General features: G+C 47.8%; 1 long non-coding RNA gene across 5 annotated transcripts in view; it reads left to right on the plus strand.

The window, feature by feature from the left end:
* LOC102165752 overlaps window positions 1-18,634 on the plus strand; it is a 334,775-nt gene that overhangs the window by 27,166 nt on the left and 288,975 nt on the right. The window contains exon 3 of one of the 5 annotated variants that reach the window (XR_309177.3): window positions 8,839-12,201. The exons of 3 other annotated variants lie outside the window; for them this stretch is intronic. This is a non-coding gene — a long non-coding RNA (uncharacterized LOC102165752). Of the gene's footprint in view, window positions 1-8,838; window positions 12,202-18,634 lie in introns of those variants that run through there. One more of the 5 variants, XR_001302520.2, reaches the window with a different exon arrangement.

Below are 18,634 nucleotides of genomic sequence, written 5' to 3' on the forward strand. Positions count from 1 at the left end.
GAGAGAGCCTTGAGATCAGAAACACCTGTTTGTCTTCCGCCCCTTGGCGTAGTTTTTATCGGTGATGGTGCTGTGCCCCACATTGGTCCTTCCGTAAGGCCCCGTAAGTGCGTATTCATCATCTGGAGGGTTATTAGAAGACCTGTTATGCTCATTCTCTGTCTTTCTCCTCCTTTTATTCCCCTTTCCATCCATTCGTCTTCCTCTTCTCTTTTTAAGAATTTATCTCTGATCTTCAAAAAAGGCGGAAATAAACATTTTAAAATAAATAATCAATTTGGACCTCTTGCTCTGGTGCAGCTGGTTAAGGATCCTGCGTTGTCACTGTGGCAGCGTGGGTTCTATCCACAGCCCAGCACAGTGGGTTAGGGATCTGGCATTGCTGCAGCTGCGGTGTAGGTCACAGCTGCAGCTCAGGTTTGATTCCTGGCCCGGGGAACTTCCATATGCTGTGGCTGTGGCCAAAAATTTTTTTAAATGTAAATAAAAGTAATTACAAGGTAGTAATACATAACACCAGTAATAGCATAGCAGTTGGTGTGCCCTCTTTTCGTGGCCCTCTGAGACTTTCTGTCGCCATCTTTCTTCACCTGCCGCCCTCCCACGTGTCAAGCGCCTCAGCAACTGTGTGTTCAGTTCTCCAGGGTCACGAGTTTTGTGGTGTCGCTGCCTTTGCACAAACTCTTCTCCTGGCTGAGCATGTCCTCCTCCCTCCTCTGTCTCTCTCGCTGGAGTCTCCCCTTCGGGGCTTTGGACCAGCTAACTCTCCCTTTGAGTTGGCATCTCAGTCTGTGCCCTTCCTGGCTGAGGCGGAGACGGAGATGCTCTGTCCCTTCTGCCTGCTGGAGCCTCTGTGCTCACATTTATCGACTGGCTCACCACTGCTTCTTTCCGTAAATGTTTTTAATATATGACTGTTGATTTACAGATTTTGAATCTTATCCACGTAGCACTATGTACCTACTCCGTCCCGGCCAGGAGGCAGTTTCTGGAAGGTCTTTCCACCTGGAGACGTGTATCAAAGACTGGGCTGTTTATTTGGCCTTGGGCTACTTGGTGATGGAAGAGAAGTGGCTTGCTCTCCTGAACAGTAAGCACAGACGTCCACATCAATCATCGTTGCTTCAAGAATTCCTATTTTTAGCAAAAGCTTTCCATTTTTATGAGTTTGCAAGCGTGTGTCAGTGAGTTAGTGACTTTCACCCAAACCATGGTGAGAGCGCTGGTCATTTCCTCTAGGTGTGCGCTGGTAGAGTCTCATGAGAATGGGGTCGTCTGGCTCCTTCTCAAAGCAAGTCTTTGACAGAGCTGTGCAGCGTTCCGGTTTCCACAGTTCCCAGGGCTGTGATTCGGTGCAAACCCAAGGTGAGCTTCGCCGAACCGGCAGTGGACACCTCAGTTTTTCCTTCCATCTGGTGTATGGCCTGGGCATGTCTCTCCAAAGGCACATTCCCTCGTTGGTAAAATAGAGCATCTCACATCCTAATCTTACAAGATGCTTTATAAGCCTCAAGCAGAATAAAAACGTCAGGATTTAATAACATCTAGTGAGTCAGATTTATCTCACTGCGTCTTCCAGTATATATACCTCAGCTGCTAGTTATTATTCTCAGATTCTTCTTTCTTCTTTCTCTTCTTCTTATCCTTTCCCTTTCTTCCCTGGCCTCCTCATCCTCCTCTTTCTTCTTGTCTTTTGCAAGTGTTGCCTTCTTGTGACCTCTGCTCTCCTGGGCCCAAGGGTTTTTCTCTGTACTGCGTGAAGGTGCTCCCTGCAGTAGGGGACTTTAGGGATTTTAGTCAAATACTTTTTTGTCTGGAAAAGAAAACTAAAAGGTACCTTGAAAGACAGCTGACACTTAGAGGTCGCCTGCCCATCTCAGAAGGTGTTCCTGCTGCTTCCTGCTCCATGATTCTCTTGACCCTCAGCCCAGCCCCAGCAGGTGGGCACAGCCGGCTTTCCTTGGCTGAAAGGAGTGCAGCCTGTGGGCCGCTCTCTGCCCATCACACCCGCAGCCCGAGCAGGAGCCCTCCCACCTACCTACATTACATTTCCCCACTTGGCTGCACCCAGAGGCGTCTGGGGTCCCTGGTCGGGAAAACAGAAACCACATTTCAGTCTGCATGGACGGATGGTTGGACATTGGCCCCAGATCTTTTCGTGGGAACCAACACGTGACCTAGCTGTGCCCTTGGCTCTCTTCTGTGCTCTTGGGTCCCAGTAATTTATGCTGGCTCCTCATCTTGTTACTGTTGACAGGCTTAGTACTTAGTCTAAATAACAAGAGATTCTCCAAGAGAGAAAAGTATGCTGACAGCCAGCATACTAATTCACGTTCTTTCCTTTTTCACATCTGTTTGTTTTGGAACTGACATTTGCGTGTGAAATATTTCTCTGTCTGAAAGTACAATACTTCTCTTTAATTTCCTTCAAGGTAATGAATTCTTTCCAAGGAAATGCTGTTTTCTGTGGGGCCTTATTTCTGTTCTCTCTGGCACTGCTTGACAATTTATTCCCAGCCTCTTCTTCAGTGAGGACAGCGCTTTGCCACAGGGTCTCCATGGGTGTTTTTCCTGCAGATGGCTTTTCCCCTCTTAGCTTCATTTCTCGGCAGTGAGTGTGCTCTGTACATTTTCATATGCATCTCATGGTTATTTGATTCACTTCGTGAACTGTGATCGTCATTAGATGAACCTTCTAGATTTGCTCTTTGCACCACGTGTGTGTGCAGCCACGTGGGAATTCTGTGGACTGTCTGACACGAGTGAGGCTGGTGGACACCGTAACGTTGGTTTCCATATTTTTTCTAATTGTTCCCAAAAACTCATAAAACATGTGTGTTTAATATTATCTTTTTTTTTTTTTTGGTCTTTTTAGGGCTGCACCCATGGCATATGGAAGCTCCCAGGCTGGGGGTTGAATCAGAGCTGCAGCTGCAGGCCTACACCACAGCCACAGCCTCAGCCACATGGGATCTGAGCCACATCTGCAACCTACACCACAGTTGACAGCAACACCGGATCCTTAGCCCACTGAGCGTGGCCAGGGATCGAACCCGCATCCTCATGAATACCAGTTGGGTTTGTCACCACTGAGCCATGATGGAAACTCCCACATCGTCTATTCTTATTTTTCTCTTTTGAAAGGTTTTCTTGTCTGTTTGAAAGGACACGCGCCCTCGTGAGTCAGTTTCTTGTGTTTAGGTCTTTCATTCTCTTTCTTTTGAAAATATAGCCAACAGACTTTTACGGATGTTTGGTTGGAAAATAAAGCCCTAGATTTAACAGAGATATAGCAGATATCTGAGGATTTGAAATATTGATGGCTCGCTGCAAAGAGCAGCGGTTCTAGAGTTGACCAGTTCACTGATGACAGCTTTATTTTTTTTCCCCTCTGATTTCACACAAGACCTGCATCTCTAAGGGCTCTCAATAACGTAGACAACTTTACAAAATTATTTGCTCCCCAGCAAGGAGGTAACATACAGATATACACACACACACATGTATATACACATACATGCATGTAAATACACACACACAAATGTATTATACATACCCGTATATGTATGTGCACATCAACCCCTGCATGCACGCATATCCCTCACACGTGTGTGTGTGTATGCGCGTGTGTGCATATGCACTTTCGGTGGTGACGCAGTCAGCCTGCAGCGTATCTAACACAGCCGACAGTAGGATCTGTGTAGGGGGGAGGAATTGCTGAAGGGAAGAAGGCCAGAGGAGTCCCCATCATCACACCCCTTTCTAGTTAATCCTAGGACAGGAGCGGGTATAAACCTAAGCGGTGGGACCGTGGGTAGCAAGGGCTTTTGGGTAGCTTCCGTGGTAGAAGTTGCCCTTGAAGGTTAGGGAAATCCGTCACAGTTCAGGCAAGTGCAAGTAGAAGTTGAGTCTACCCGGGAGACTGACAGAGGCTGGCGGGAAGCGTCCCCACAGGCCCTTGTCCACAGCAGCCAGCCTGGACCTTGGGCACAGTCCCAATAGGGGAGTGACTTGGAAAGCCGAAATTAAAGCACAGTTGTGTCAACAGGATTGCCTAGCTGTAGTTAGACTCATCGCTGAGCAGGTTTTTGTGGGTTTTTTGTTTGGTTGGTTTGTTTTTTGTCTTTTTAGGGCTGTACCTAGACGTTCCCAGGCTAGGGGTCACGTTGGAGCTGCAGCTGCCAGCCTCCACCACAGCCACAGCAACGTCAGATCTGAGCTGCATCTGCCACCTACACCACAGCTTGCAGCAACCTGCATTCTCATGGATAATACTACTAGTTGGGTCCTTAACCCACTGAGCCACAGCAGGAACTCCCATTGCTGAGCAGTTTCTGAACATTCTTATTCTATGTGTGTGTGTGTGTGTGTGTGTGTGTGTGTGTGTATGTGTATCAAAACGTATTCACTGACAAAAAGCACTTTTCACAATGAGGGTGACAAAAAAAGAAAAGTAACACACAAGTAATTGGTCGGGTTCACTTTGAAGTTGAATTTTCTGTTATTTGGGGGTGAGGTGGCCTTTCTCTCTGAGCCGACGGTGGATGCGTCCTGCCACCAAGCTGGGGAGACAGGGAGAGCCCTGGGGTCTGTGGATGTGGGTGAAGGGAGAGGCCGGGACTAACAGACATGAGGGTAGAACGTGTGGATGGTGCTCGGTGGCCCCGGGGGAGACGGGTACCACGGGAGGGCTGGGCTTGACCAGGTCGATGGTGTTGGCCTGTCAAGGATGCCCAGGTGGCTGGCGTGGTAGCACACACCTGAGTGCCCCAGGTGGGACGAGGCAGCTGGAAACAGAGAGATGTGAGCATCTTGGGATGTGGAATGGATATGAGGTGGTGTGCGACGTGGGTTGGTGGCTCGAGAAGGCGGCTGCTGGGAGATGTGAAGGTCTGTGTGTCAGTCGGTGACACTCTGCACGTGGATTTGGCTGAGGAGCAGTCTCGGGTCTCAGTTTGCGCCCGTCAGGGCAGAGGTGGAGGGATGGGAACACGCTGGGCCAGGCTGAGGAACTAGCTGCATCTGGCCCCACGCAGGGTAACCTGCAGCCTGACGTCCTGTTGTTCTCACAGGTTCCACTGCTTCGCTTCTTCATAATTTTTATGCCCAAAGAAAATCAGGGCATATGTCAAAATAATGATCTGATGTTTGATCCGGAGTGAATGCAGCCTCTATTTTCATGACTTTTTGTGGGCCTTTGCCATCTTTCTGAGGTTCACGATTCTTTTTTTTTTTTTTTTTCTTTTTAGGGCCGCACCCACGGCATATGGAAGTTCCCAGACTAGGGATCGAAGTGGAGCTGTGGCAGCCAGCCTAGACCACAGCCACAGCAAGTGGGATCTGAGCCGCATCTGTGACCTACCCCACCGCTTACAGCAACGCCAGATCCTTAACCCATGGAGGGAGGCCAGGGGTCAAACCCGCAGCCTCATGGTTCCCGGTTGGATTCGTTTCCGCTGAGCCACGATGGCAACTCCCCGGGTTCAGGACTCTTAGTGCAGTGTCTAAAAGTCTGATGTGGCTCTTCCAGCTCCGCAGCACAAGCTGGTATTGCCAGTACACTCTGATGCAAGAAGGATAGTCTAGTGGAAAGCTGTTGCAGGAGCAAGTCAGAAAACGTTGAGAGGGACAGACCCGTGTGCTTACATGTAGCATTAAAGATACATTCCACGGGAGGCTGCAGAAGCAGCTCTCAGAGTGCTGGGTGGCTTGTCCCCGGCATGCTTTGGGGAGGGGCTGCAGTCGTTTCCAGCACTGGTGTGCAGGGACGTCGAGGTCACTGGATTTGAGTTCTGTGACACTTAATGACCATTCCCAATCTCTGACATCCAGCAGCATGCTCGAATGGAATTTAAAAGAAGCCTTTAGGCGTCGGCTATTCTGTTGGAACAGAACTTCCAAGTAGGACTTTCAGTCGGCTTTTTCTCCCTCACATCCTGGGGAAGCAGGATCTGCCCTCCGGTCCCCCTGGGGCATGTGGGACGTGTGGTAGATCCCGCTGTCCCCACATGGCCGAGCCCCGTCGGCCACATGTTTTAATACTCAGGTGACACAGTGCCATCCTGACCACCACCCGCCTCACCTTTCTCTCTCTCGCCTCCCGTGTGTATCTTTAGTGAGGCAGACATGGCGATAGCCTAGATTTCAGATCCAGTAGATAGCAAGGACAGGGAAATGGGTAACTTGTAAAGTAAACTGCAGATATAATCAAATGCAAAATCATTACATGATTGTACCTTCTTTTTTTTTGGTCTTTTTAAGGCTGCAGCTGAGACATATGGAAAGTTCCCCAGCTAGGGGTCGAATAGGAGCTGCCGCTTCTGGTCTACACCCCGGCCACGGCAACCCCACATCCAGGCCGTGTCTGTGACCTACACCACAGCTCATGACAATGCCAGATCCTTAACCCACTGAGCGAGGCCAGGGATCAAACTCACATCCTCATGGATCCTAGTTGGGTTTGCAACCCGCTGAGACACAACAGGAAGTCCCTAAAATGATTGTCCTTTTAACGTGAGGATGTAAGTGGACTAGCTGTCATGCTTTCTAGTTAGTTCTAATAGACTTTTCATGAGCCGGGAAGTTACAAAACAGTAGTTACAATGACATATAATTTAGTTTCATATTATCTTGCACAAGAGAAATTCTTATAAATTAATTTAAAAATACTGTGTGAAAGGGAATGAGGTTTTGAAGGAGAAGTCTTGGGTTTGGGTTCTGGGTGGACCGTTGAACTCTTCATCCTCAGCCAGCTCATTGTCATGGGCTTCCAGAGAAATGATCTATTAAGAAGTGCTGCTAAGAGTAACTCTTCCATTGAGTTGCTGAAAGAGCCTCGCGGAAAGCTAATTTCTGTAAAAGAATGCAGCCAGCTGCAGAGCTCAGTGCAAATTTAGAGCTGTCATAAAAGTAATAGTCCTCGCTTTAAATAGCAATATACATACATTTTTCTTTTAGAACTTTATTCATAAGAAATTAATATGAATAGTAATAGTAATTCTATTACTCCAGTAGTAATTCTAATTCCTTCAGTAGTAAAACGAAGTGTAATTTCTTTGCCTACATTTGATAGCAAGACAATAATGTTTAAGGCTTTCATAGGTTTAATAGATAATGGAGATTAGAACTCTTTAAAAATGATCTCATTTGTCCTTGAATAATAAAAAGACACTGCAGTCACATTAGTATTCCGTTGGCTTTTTTTATTTTATCCCAACTTTCTGAGCTATTTCTTAAAGACTCATTGAATATTTTGCCACCTCTTTGGGAACTCGCAAAATGATATTTAGGGAAGGATTCTTTTTTAGAACGTTACTAGGTAAGCAACATGGGCAGGTCTGTGGTGTGCAGAATATCTAGAAAATACTGCATATATCGTAGAGACCACACACCTTTCTGATGGGGCTCAAAATGAGACTGCAGTGGAAGTTTCTGATGAAGCTTGGCAAAGCTTTGCCTTCTCCACCCACCTTGATTTCACTTGTAGGAGCTGGTTTATGTGGGGCTGTAAGGACACTGGGGAGAGGACCGGAAGTCTCAAACAGAGCCAACAGTTGCAACAAACAGATAAATGTCTGGGGGACTGCGGGCAGAGTTGGGGTGGGGAAGGAGGGTAAGGGAGGGACCTTTAAGAGACACATCCCAAAAGTGGCAGGTGTGGCTGCTGAGGTCAGATTCCGAATCAAGGAAGGAAGCTTTTAGCCACACGGTGAGCCTGTTAGAAGGGCAGATGTGTTCCAGGTTCATCCACCATCCTGGTGACAGGTAAGGGCTCTTGGAAGAAAACCTCAGGAAGAGATGAAAGGCCCTATTTCTGGGGAAGGGGGCCTCTAGAAGGCAGAAGGCCCTCTTCTCATGAAGGAAGCGCATCTGCTGGAGGCCTGGAGAGGGGTCTTTGCCGAAGGGCAACGGGAGTCTTTGAGCAGCCGCTGGTCCATTTCCTGTTAACACAAAGCCATCATTTCCCTCCTGATGAAAGCACTTTGGAGCTCAGACTGGATGACTTGGCGCTAAAGTCACCCTGCCTGGGAGTCTTTCTTCCCGGATAGAGAGTGGGTTACTGAAGACCCAGGGAGAGATGGGCTGGGGCGGTCTGCCTTCCGTGGCCTGTGCCCCTCCACCAAGGATGAGATTGAGGTGGGCAGGAGAGAGGAAAGATGACGTCGCTGCTTCCTGGCCCTCTTTGATTGGCCCCTATGCTCCTCCAGCCTATAACTCCTGCTGTTCTAAACGTGGGCAGTGTGGAAGACGTGATGGTAGCTTGTCGTGACACCAGGCTCGGCTGATGGACGGTCCACGTGCAGAGGGAACCCATCCCATGTGGTGTCAAACCCTAGTTTGCTGGGGAACCTTAGAGCAACGAGTAGACTTAGTGTCTTGAGCCAAAAAGCTGAAAGGCAAAAGAGAGTAAAGCTATCATCTCAATGAGAATGTCTTTCCTAAACCATTCAGTCTTCTCAAAACAGGATGGGTAAGAAAGTGTGTTGTGTTGCCAGCACGTGCTCAGAAACACGGTGGGGGCGTCAGACGTCCTGAGAGAGGACTACATGGCTGGAGCATCACACCCATTCTCCTGGCCAGGAGTTTACATCCATCAGATTGAAAATACTGTGTCTCCAACGCAGCATAAAGCATGGCCATGCATCCTGGACCACCTTAGAATTCGTTCTGCCCGGAAACAATCCCTTTGTGTTTTCCATCCCGTGGCATGATTCTCTGCCTGACTCTAGTTTTGGCAGAACTTTTGCTTCAGCCTGTCGTGTCGGAATTCAGCTCAGGGCTGGGATGTTTGCCTTCCGAGAAGTTACTGGCAAGCCCCCGCTCTTGGTTTGTTTTCAGATTTGCTGGCTGGCTGATCTCCAAGCTTGTCCATCAGCCAGAAAGCATGTATTCTGCAAATCACAACTGGAAATCATCCCTGGAGCCAGGCCAGGCTGCCCGTTTCGGAAGATAAAGTGTGCTCCACGTGGGAATCACAGCGACAGAATGGATGTGTTTTATTTTTCATAATGCTTGAGCCGTAAATGTGAGCTAACGAGAGAGAGCGCCTGTCAAATACCTCACAGGTTAGGTGGGTAGTGGACATGCCAAATACAGTCCTTTCTCTTCTTCTTGTACCTCTTTTCTCCCTTCACTTTGCAAGTGAAGACGTAACGTGTTAGGGATGGTTACCTAAAGCTTCTGAAAGGTCGTCAGTACGACACGGGGCGTGTGTGTGTGTGTGTGTGTGTGTGTGTGTGTGTGTGTATAGGATTACAGTGTCTAATGGTACATTTCCTGGGGACTAAGTTTAAGCTATGCAAAATGACAAGAGCAGTCTAATGATCACAATGTAACACGCTGTCAATTGAAGTGTAACTGCTTACCCTAATGCCCCGTTGAAAGCTGATAAGCAACTCTGCTTCGGATACAATGTAACGCCTATCTTAGGACCACCTGAAGTGCATGAGCATCAAAGGTGGGAGCAAGGCCGAGGCCTTGAACACGTCCATGACTCCACCACTGCTAGTAAGTACATTTCTGAATCCACCTCCACCAACTCCATCAGGGCTTTAAACCCCCTTCTGCTGGAGCTTTTCCCCCGATCTTGTAACTGAGCCGATGCCTTATGGGGCTCCTGGGCACACGAGCCTCGCTGTGTCCTCCATGGCTTGTTTTTAGGAAGGAAGCCTCAGCCTCCATGACCTCCCCTAAGTTCCAAAGGGCAGGTTTACACAGATGCAAGTCAGGGAAGGGAGGGGAAGCAGAGACTGGAGAGGAGGAGCCTTCAAGACGCAGTGGTGCAGGAGCGCCCGTCGTGGCTCTGTGGACTCAAAGCTGACTAGCATCCATGAGGACGCAGGTTTGAACCTTGGCCTCTCGCAGTGGGTTAAGCATCTGACGTTGCCATGAGCTGTGGTGTAGGTTGCAGATGCAGCTCAATCTGATGTTGCTGCAGCTGTGGCGTAGGCCGGCAGCTGCAGCGCCAATTCAACCCCGAGCCTGGGAGCTTCCATATGCTGCAGGGTCAGCCCTAAAAAGCCAAAAAAGAAAAAAAAAAAACCAAAAAAACAAAAAAACAATGGTGCAGCTTTGGGGGCAGGGTCTTGGTCCCTCCTCACGGAATATGGATAACAATATCTTTGAGTTCTTCTACAGAAGAAAACCCCCCAAGGAGTCAAAGATGTTAATGAAGCCTTCTTTATTCCAGAAAGAAGACCTCTGAACACCAACTTTGAAAACAATGCAAGCTTGCCTCTATGCTGATCCTTATCTGCAGCCCTATTTTTCACTCCCAAAACTATAGAACCACCTCCCAGTCTCTCCTGGGGGGGGGGGGGCACAGTCTTTAAGGCATGAGCCTGCTGTGACCCTCCTTGGCCTGGCAAAGCAATAAAGCTATTTTTTTCCCTCCTTCGCCCACAACTCTTGTCTCTGCATTTCTGTTCGGCACCGATGACAGAGGCTAAGTTCTGGCAGGAATGTTATTGAGGATATAGAAATGGCTCTTATTGTTAGTATGGGAAAAGAAAGAAAGAAATAAGCTGCATACAGCACGTGACATAAATGCATACTGATGAAAGTGCCCAGGTGATACTTGTGTGTAATTTTAGCCATACTTGTATTTATTTAATTTTTTTTTAATTGATAATCTGGTGAATGAGACAGGGCGGCCTTTAAGAAGATGCCAGGATTTAGGAGATACGTATTTTGTACTTCAGTATACTACGGCATTTCTAGATCCAAAATTTTTTGTTATTCCAGTGCACAGCAGACTAGAATTGTCTTTTCTGGGTGCACGATACAAGCTAAAATCAGCAAAGGTCAGTGGGATGTCATGAATTTCCGAGAGGGGTTAGAAGTCTAAAATTAATAATTCCATCACCAGTTAACCTGCCAACTAAAAAATGTTGTTAGATCCTGTGCATGTGCAGCGTCGGAGGATCGTAGGATGTTTGTTCATGACTGGAATTCCTTGTCAAGCCACTCTGAGAACATGTGATTTTTGAGACCTTGCCCCGTAACAACCAAGCAAGATGCCAGGCCCGTGTTACACAGAGTGAAATTGGATTGCCTGTCAATTAGCAAGGCCAAGTTAGACTAGCACTGTGTAGCCTTACATGGTCTCTGACTTAGATGTGGGACACGAGTGACGTGAAGGGGGCCAGTCGGGAGACAGATAATGCAAAAACACTCGAGGTGGCTTTGCTTGAGACGACTGAAGAGCTATTCCCATACCAGGCAGGTGGGTGATGGTTGAAATATGAAATGCATGGAAATAAAAACATCGCATTAAATCTCATGGCTTTGTGTGACTCTCTTCTTTAAAAGCAATTACTGTGGCAGTAGGACCGGTGGCATCTATGCAGCACCGGGACGTAGGTTCCATCCCCGGCCCGGTGCAGGGGGTTAAAGGATCTGGCGTTGCTGCAGCTGTGGTGTAGGATCTGATCCTGGGATCTCCATATGCTGTAGGGCAGCCAAAAATTAAATACATAAATATTTTTAAAAAACAAAAACAAATTATCAGGGACAATTATAAATGAGGGAGGACAGAATCGCCTAGACCAAAGCGGAAGAAAGCCTTTAAAGGGCACACTGCACTTAAATTAAACCCAGATCTGGGGACATTGTGTAGAGAAGTGACCAGCATTCCCTTGTCACATGGATTGGTGCCCACGAATGAAGAGCATGGAAGCTTCCTGAGGCCCGGCCTGCTCTTCTCGCTCTTTCTGCTGTTTCCTCTTGGAATCCAGGCACGTGCGTGGCGTGCTCTTTTGCATCGTGGCCACTCAGCAGATTGGATTCCGTGTTTAAGAATCTGATGGAGGTGCAGTGGGTTCCTGCCATGGTGCAGGGGCTTAAGGACCTGGCATTGCCGCAGCTGCAGCTGAGATGCGATCCCTGGCCCCGGGAACTTCTGTATGTCACGGGTGCAGCTGAAAAAGGAAAAAAAAAAAAAGAATCCAATGGAATCATTTCATAAGCTCTAAAACCAGAAGGTATTTGAGCTGCCATCCTTTTCAAAGTCAGTAAAGTGCTGTGTCGGGGAAGCAGCAGAGCTTTTCTCCTGTCCTTTTAAGTTACGGACTGGGCGCCCTCTCACAAAAGACAGAGTAACAAGAAAAAGGACACACATTTATGTGGTGTAAGCTCTATGTGACAGGCAGCCTTCGCAGAGATGAGGGCCTGAAGAAATGGTTGAACCCGAGTATTTTTACACCAGGTTTTTTTTTTTTTTTTTTTTTTTTTGTCTTTTGTCTTTTTTTGTTGTTGCTATTTCTTGGGCCGCTCCCGCGGCATATGGAGATTCCCAGGCTAGAGGTTGAATCGGAGCTTTAGCCACCGGCCTACGCCAGAGCCACAGCAACGCGGGATCCGAGCCGCGTCTGCAACCTACACCACAGCTCACAGCAACGCCGGATTGTTAACCCACTGAGCAAGGGCAGGGACCGAACCCGCAACCTCATGGTTCCTAGTCAGATTCGTTAACCACTGCGCCACGACGGGAACTCCTACACCAGGTTTGAGGAAGCGTGGGAAGCGATGAGAGGGCAGAGGGGAGCTGAGTGTTGTGAGCTGGGGGCACTGAGCAAGGCCTCTGCCTTCCGATCCCCCTCTGTGCCTCATCTTCCAAGGGAAGACGCCCCTTCCTCCGAGGGTAGGGGCTGACCTTCCAGGGAGGGTTCTCCTGCTGCTCCTCAGAGTCCTTCAGCTCACACTCCTCACCATGCCAAGGTGCCCTCTTTGGAGTCGTGTGTCCTGAACCCCATCAGCTGACATCCAGACGGAGCAAGTAATAAAAATCCCCCTTTTTTTTTTTTTTTTGTCTTTTTGCTATTTCTTGGGCCGCTCCCGCGGCATATGGAGGTTCCCAGGCTAGGGGTCGAATCGGAGCTGTAGCCACTGGCCTACACCAGAGCCACAGCAACGTAGGATCCGAGCCGCGTCTGCAACCTACACCACAGCTCACGGCAACGCCGGATCATTAACCCACTGAGCAAGGGCAGGGATTGAACCCGCAACCTCATGGTTCCTAGTCGGATTCGTTAACCACTGCGCCACCACGGGAACTCCAAAAAAAAAAAATCCCCTTCTTAAGGCTCCATTCTGTGCTCTGGAGTCTGTGCTCTGCCATCGCCCACTGTACGGGGTTTGCAGTCTCTGCCTTGCCCTGGCTATTAAACACACTCCATTGGAAAGGTCCAAACCTTGTGTGTCATCATGTAATAAGGAAGAACTGGTATTTTCCTAAACTGAATCCCGTCTTTCCGTCATGGTGCTCAGATGGGTTCTGTGAGACTGCATGTCTTTCTACGCAGAAATTCTGTGACGGGGTTGGGTTACTTATGTAGCTCAGTAGCTCAGGATCATATCTGCTCTAGAAATTAAGATCAACTAGACTCATCATGATCTCCTATTTTATTTTGCTCTCTTGACAATTGTGATCATGTATAGATTTTTTTTTTTTTTTTTTTTTTTAGGGCTGTACCCTCAGCATATGGAGGTTCCCAGGCTAGGGATTGAATCAGAGCTACAGCTGTCGGCCTCCACCACAGCCTCAGCAACATGGGATCCGAGCCATATCTGTGACCTACACCACAGCTCACGGCAACGCTGGATCCTTAACCCACTGAACAAGGGCAGGGATCGAACCCGCAACCTCATGGTTCCTAGTCAGATTCGTTTCCACTGTGCCACGACGGAAACTCCTGGATTCGTTTTTAGTTCCTTTGAGGTTTCTTATTAGGAATTGCAGATTGTGGAATGTTCATTTCAACAGTGTTCCTGGAATGCCTAAGATGATTAATGAGGGATTAGAGCAGGCTGCCAAGATACAGCAGACTGTTGGAGACCAGAGGCAGTCACAGGGCATTTAACTTGGAAAGAGCAGAATATGAAGCCTGTGGGGGAAAATGAAGTAGGAAGAGACGGTAAAAATGCTCAAATTCCCCTTTCCCTGAACTCTGTATCCATTGTCCGCTTTATATAATTATGTTTTCCCTTTGTTTTCGTGATCCAGGGTATAATTAACGCGAATGTGTGTTCTTGGTTCCTCGTGCATTCTCCCCGCAGGCAATTAAATCTGAGCATCTTGGTTGCAAGATGTATGGCACAGCCCGCACCCCACCCAGCACATGGACAGAATGTATCTTCGATTCATTGCAACATTGGTTAATTTGCTTCAGGACATGAGCCAGCTGTAATCACTTACCTTTTCAGGGGTCGCTGTGTTCCTTCCTTGCCAGTATCTCCTTGTCTCCAGATACTATGAGTCTCGTGGCCTGAATGCCCCCGTTGCTGGCATTGTTGTCTTGGTGCTTTTTCTTCCTGTCTTTGCTCCCCCACATCCTCCCCATCCCTCAGGGTCTCAGTCATGCACCTCCCTCTCCGTCATTCTCCTCCACCCCCTCCCTGGTTAGGCTGCCGTCTGCCCCGCCTGCCCCGCTGTGATTTGTACTTGCACTGACGGTGATGGTTTTTGAAAAATATTCCTGGGCTCTTCCTTGTCCTTGGGCACCGCCTCCCACCTTCCAGGCAACCACATCATCCCTTCTTTAAAATGTCCGTAAGGACTTCGAAAGCAGGAATGGAAAGAAGCATAATTAGGTCATTGTTCACCTCCGCTCCCAAAGCCCACTCTTCTTCTGAGAACCTCGGGTGAAGCAGCCAGTCTTGAGAGGCAGGCTTTATGGGGAGAGAAGGGATTTATAGCCAGATTTACATATCAGAAGGGAGGCTGGGGACCAGTGTGTCAAGTCTTACTTCCATCCTAGAATAGAATAGAGGGTAAGACTTAAGGCAGGGATCAGCAGACTTTTTCTCTAACGTGTCAGACAGTAAATGTTTTAGGCTTTGCAACCACTGAGCTCTGCATTGTAGCGCAGAAGCTTCTGCAGACATCATGCGTAAACCAGGGAGTTTGTCCATGTGCCAGGAAAACGGTGTTTAGGACTGGAATTTAGAGAATTTTCATGTTGCCAAATCTGCTTTTGCTTCTCTTCAACTATTAAAAAATATTCTTTTATTTTATTTGTTTCTATTTAGGGCCACACCTACAGCATATGGGAATTTCCAGGCCAGGAACTGCAGCTGCTGGCCTGCGCCACAGCCACAGCAACAGCAAGACCAGATCTGAGCTGTATCTGCCACCTACGTACACTGTAGTTCAAGGCCATGACAGATCCTTAACCCACTGAGTGAGGGCAGGGATCAAACCCACAACCTCATGGATCCTAGTCAGGTTCCTTATCCCTGAGCCATGAGGGGACCTCCTAAAAAATGTTCTTGAAGTTCCCATCGTGGCTCAGTGGAAGTGAATCCGATAGGAACCATGAGATTGCGGGTTCGATCCCTGGCCTTGCTCAGTGAGTTAAGGATCCAGTGTTGCCGTGAGCTGTGGTGTAGGTCTCAGATATGGCTCGGATCCCATGTTGCTATGGCTGTGGCATAAGCCGGCAGCAACAGCTCCGATTAGACCCCTAGCCTAGGAATCTCCATATGCCTCGGGTGCAGCCCTAAAAAGACAAAAAAAAAAAAAAAAGGTGTTCTTTATCTCTAAAGAAAGCAGGGCTGGGCTAGGATTTGTCCTCATTGGGTACTGCCTTTGCAAAGCCTGACTTCAGTGAAGGCTCTCTCCTGGCAGAAACTTGAGGCACAGGAGTCGCCAATGAAAGAGCTTTTTAAAAGGTTTTGACTTTCCTTTGGAGTTACCTGCACTGGGAAAGGACTACATGAAGGTTGACAAGGTAGGAAGCCGAAGGCAGGAGCGTTTGCCCTGCTTGCAGTGGGAATTCTGGAACCCAGCAGCCCTAGAGGTTGTCCTATGTGAGCAGAGGAGAGGGGACATGGGGCGGAGTGGAAACGCAGGCGGAGTGGAAACGCAGGCGTTGCTGGTGAGGAGGGTGGATCCCCCCTTGTCATGAGCCTGCCTCTGCCCCGTGTCAGCCCAGAGGAGGGGACCCAGCTCGTCGTGGGGACTCTCTGGGGGATGGGCACAGAAAGTGACTCCTGGTGGTGACTTCATATGGTGCTGTGGCAGGGGGCAAGGTGACCTCACAGCAGAGGCTTGGGGTGGAGAGTAGGTGACATTTGGGGCAGGAGGAAGAGAAGGAGAGAAAGCAGTCCTTTCTAGGAACTGACTTGTAGAAACAGGAGGGTATTTCATGCATTTCCCCCAAACCACCTCAATATTAAAATTCATTGTTCAGCTCCTCTCAACACTGGGAGTTCTTTTAGAATACAGTCTATTTCTTTCCCTTGCTTGTTGGCTTGGTTGCTTTTTAGGACCACGCCCATGGCTTATGGAAGTTGCCAGGCTAGGGTTTGAACTGGAGCTGTAGCCTCCACCCTACACCACAGCCACAGCAATGCTGGATCCTTAACCCACTGAGCAAGGTCAGGGATTGAACGTGCATTGTTATGGATACTAGCTGGATTTTTTACACCGATGGGAACTCCTAATATAGTCTGTTTCTTAACCCCCTTTGTCCCTGGTCAGTCAAAATCCAGCCTCACTGCTTTGGAAATAACAGGTGCTTGAATATTCTTTGTTGAATTAAGATGTTATGCTTTATTATATATTAGAGAATGTGTGTATATATACACACACTATATGTGTATATATATATGTATACACACACTATACACACACATACATATATATACATACACACACACATATATAAAATAGAGCATATATTATATATATGTCCATTGAGCCTCTGCTATGGGATTATGTTGTATTGTTCGTCTCACCTTCATGGTCACGAATGCTCATATATTCTTTAGCAAGGCTCTTTGGTAATACACATTGATACAATGTGCATTTCTTATACCTTGAAAAGTGAATATTTAGCTTCCCCTTTTTTCTAACGGATCAGTGCATCTTTAATGTTGGTTGTTCTCTGTCAGTGTTCTGTGTGTAAACGGACCTGCCTCCTTTCTCAATCATTCTCTTTCTTGACATGAGCCGACACTGGTAACAGGTGGTAAATTGATTTGTCAGAAACAGTCTTTGTGGAAAGAGCTTTCTGGAACTTTCAAGAGCAAACGATCTTGAAAGATAGCTTCTACCTCAATTTAATTTGTCCAAAAACATGATATTTGGGACAGGAGTTCATATTGTTGCAGTTTTGGCACTTCCCTTACACATTGAAGAATGCGTAAGGGAACTTTCACTATTTTTCCTAACCCCCAGTGCACATCTGCCTTGCACGGAAGGACAGGAAGAAATCCGACAAGGATTTCAGTGTTCCAGTCAATGAGATATGTGAATGTACGTTGGAGTATTCTCTCCTCTGAGAATGACATGGGTTGAGCTTTGTTAATTTTGTATCATATCAAATGGAGATAAATGACTGTACCAGCACATACAGTGATTATAGTTTTTTGAATTGCATATATATATATATATATTTTTTATTTATTTATTTATTTATTTATTTATTTATTTATTTTTCCCCTGAGAATCTGTTCTGGGCCAAACTGTGTCACCCATCCTCAACATTCACATGTTGAAGTCCTGACACTTAGGATTTCAGGATGTGACTGTAAGTGGAGTTAGGGCTTTAAGAAGGTCATTCAGGTAAAATGAAGTCATTAGGTTGAGCCCTAATCCACTATGACCAATATCCTTTGTGTGGCATATGGAAACTCCCAGGCGAGGGGTTGAATCAGACCTGCAGCCAGCCTGCATGACAGCATGGGATCCCCTCAGCAACACAGGATCTAAGCTGCATCTGCGACCTACACCAGAGCTCATGGCAATTCCGGACCCTTAACCCACTGAGCGAGGCCAGGGATTGAACCTGTGTCCTCACAGATACTAGTTGAGTTTGTTACCACTGAGCCTCAGTGTGAACTCTTGACTGATGTCCTTAAGAGAAGAGGTTAGGACACAGACACGCAGAGAGGGACGGCTGCGTGAGGACACAGGGAGAGGGGCTCTTTGGGAAGCCGAGGTGTCACTAGGGGATGGCCAGCTGGTTGGTCCCCAAAGGCCTCTTGGAGCACACCTGACTTGATTGAGTCCTAGAAGCCCAGGTTTCATCCTTAACCTTGAGACACTTGATCCAGTTGGGAGCCAGCAGGGGCTGGGTTTACTTTAGGTTTGAACGTGCAGTCCTCAAGATCCATCAGATGCTCAGGCAGATCTCAGTCCTCTCTTCTGCCTCCTCCTGAAAGGGCCTTTGCACATCATGATTCCAAACAGGACGTGTTGGCTGTGTTCAGCATTCAGCTGGGTGTAGGCACTCAGTGCATTAACAGCCCTCACAAGGATATCTTTCTGCCCGGAAGACTGCCATGCATGCACTGAGTGGTTATCCTTACTCACTGGATGCTGCTCCTGGTGTTGCTATGGAGACAGACAGCTCGAGTTACCTGAGCATCTCCTCAAGGCCATGCAGCACAGTGATGGATGACGTGTGCTGCTGCTTTTTCTTCTTCCTCTTCTCCTTCCCCCTCTCCTTTCCCTTCCTCTTTCCCTTGTCCTCTTCCCCTTCCCTCCTCCTCCTTTGCAGGAGAAACCCTGCACATAAACGCATGTTAAAAAAAAAAAACCAGCTCATAAAGAGGTTGTATCCCAACAGTCTATTTAGAAATTAATTTGTAATTTGGTGGCTCTTTTGGACACAGTTATAAAGGGATGTTG

Source organism: Sus scrofa, chromosome Y (genome assembly GCF_000003025.6).
Source record: "Sus scrofa isolate TJ Tabasco breed Duroc chromosome Y, Sscrofa11.1, whole genome shotgun sequence".
In the NCBI taxonomy this organism is placed as follows: Eukaryota; Metazoa; Chordata; class Mammalia; order Artiodactyla; family Suidae; genus Sus; species Sus scrofa.